The sequence below is a fragment of the Anneissia japonica genome, unplaced genomic scaffold (assembly GCF_011630105.1).
Source record: "Anneissia japonica isolate Jap-2015-1 unplaced genomic scaffold, ASM1163010v1 scaffold287598_len761594_cov195, whole genome shotgun sequence".
In the NCBI taxonomy this organism is placed as follows: Eukaryota; Metazoa; Echinodermata; class Crinoidea; order Comatulida; family Comatulidae; genus Anneissia; species Anneissia japonica.
Window position 1 is genome coordinate 126,101 of NW_022705477.1, and position 2,568 is coordinate 128,668.

The window sequence follows — 2,568 nt, forward strand, 5'->3', positions numbered from 1 at the left end:
GATGATTTATATATAATTTAACAGTGTAAATATATATATATATATATGGATTGGCACACACGTGGTACAGAGAGTAGAAGTAGTCGCAATAATAGTAGCACTAGCAATATTAATAATGTTATAGTTTTGTTTACGTTTCAATTATTTTTTTATTTCGTAAATTGCAACTCATACACGGGTTTTCATCTTTATATGTTTTTTTGCCACCATTTATAATAATCTTCCTGGATATTATGCTAATCTGCGTCATCTAATCAAACGAAAGTACTAAGTACACCTGCGTCCCTATTGTTCCACCCACACCTCATAATGCCTGCCAGTTTCGCGACAGTCAGAAACTTGTGAGAGTTAGTAAAATCGGATACTTAATTGTTTATGTTTGCCTGCAATGACGGCTCCCAAACTAACGTCTGTAAGTACGCGGAAAATTGCCCGGGAATCAATTCGCGTATTCAATTGTACGTGAAATATTAATCAAAGCGCATATCATAGATGAGGATGTGCAGACTTTCTAATGCTGTTAATTAGCAATCGCAGCGTTATAATCACTATGACTACGAGTTGATTAATCACGTGTCTGTATACATATTTCACTGAAATACTATTGGAAAAATAATCCTGAATATATATACATTATATGACATCCATTTACGACTTTCTGTATTTGCTAATTCAATAATTGTCATCAGGTGCGGAAGTTATCAGTTGGGTTTTCATTAAGCAAAATTACAATGTAATGTAGCTATATTCGTTATGTATTACAAAATCGTTGGAGCATCTCAAAACTGGCTTTATTTAGTTAAATTTAACAGCAAGCAAATACATCATCATATTATATTTTTAAACTCTTGACTCCCTTTTTGATCATAATTTTCAACATATCTATAGCCTCCAAATTAAATCTTCTTTTAAAATTACAGAATAATTATGATCACTTCAACTTGTTTGTATAATTTTTTAGTTTGACGTCAAGCTTGTCAAGCTTGTCTAGCTTTAGCTGCCGTTATGACCACCTGGAGATAGGTCTAGCACTAAACGCAGGCACAATGCAAAGCAACATCTTCCGAATCGGACTTATTTATAAAGCCTATTTTGTCTTTGGCTTGTAAAACTATTCATTTTTTGGACATTCTAAACAATCGTATTGAAAATGGAGAACTCCATTAATACTTGAAAACTCACTACTTAACCCTGAACATTTCTCTTTTCTGTGTTTAATACTCCCTTTATTAACGTAAGTCAATACTTTCAGATATTAGCTCAGATACACAGTATATGGGGTTTTATCAATAACAAAACTTGATGAGAAATTGGGATAAGGTACGGTGGAACACAGATGCCAAGGAAACGAGGCTTTGGGAAAATACAGTAGTTGTGGTGTTTATCGATTGGCTAAGATCTTTAAAAGGGATATCGTGTAGAGATTATGATTAAACCAATTGTAATTTTGATGGATGGAATATTATAATGGATAGCCGATCAATCAAGATTACAAGAAGTTTAATAATAACTCCTAAACGATATACATGGAGATGTAGTAGTTATGCGCATGCGCTTGTCCTGAAAGCACATCTTAGACTCACACGACAGGTAGACCAGTGGGGCTACCAAAATTGATTTATATCTTATTTGAGGAAAAACACTAAAAATAGACATAACAATTATTACAAATAATTGGAAAACTGTACACACATTATAAGCTACGGTATAAACCTAGGCCCAGAAAATATTAGGTAGTAAATAGGCTTTTGAAAAATAAATATAGGCCTAGGCCTATTTTTTAAAAATAAACATAATATAGGATCATAGCTGTTATTCAATTTTAGGGGTTTTTTGAAACTTACATAATATATTTAAAGCATCTTTTAATTGCCTTTTAATTATTTTTTTTAACTTATTAATTTAAACTCTGTAAAATAAGGTAAGTTCAGTACCGTAATTTGTATTGCCATACTTATTTGAGAATAAAACAGGATTATTGTATACAGTATTTGATAGTTGGTCTTACAGAAAAAATAATATGTTAGTGTATACGTGTTCGGCTTATACCTCATTAATGAGATTTGGTTTACAGAGCAATCACTTCCATTCTGTAATTGGCGAGGCGGTAGCTTTCGGATAAGAAGGATTTTTCAACTACAGCGATCAATTATTTACAATGTCACTAAAAATATTGTTACGTTTTGCACTTTGCACACCATCTCGGAACAAATTCCAAGGGAACAAGGACCGAAATATCTTTCTACCTGATAATTATGACTCGTGCAATGCATAAATAGCCAATCCTAACACACATTTTACAACCCATTTAAATATAATGTCTGTTCACAATTTTCAGTATACGTTGGATGTGTATAAAATAATTACATTGATTGGACATTTATCATGATGTCTTTTATTTTGTATGTGTAATGCATTGCTTGTGTTACTTGTTAATGGTAGTAGCTTTTATAGTGCCTTTCCTTAAGGTTGCGAAGCGCTGAACCACTCTTCTCAATATGTCACTTATTCCCGTGGGAAAGCCTTGCACCGCGACCAATGCAATGTAGGAAATAAGTATGCAGAAGC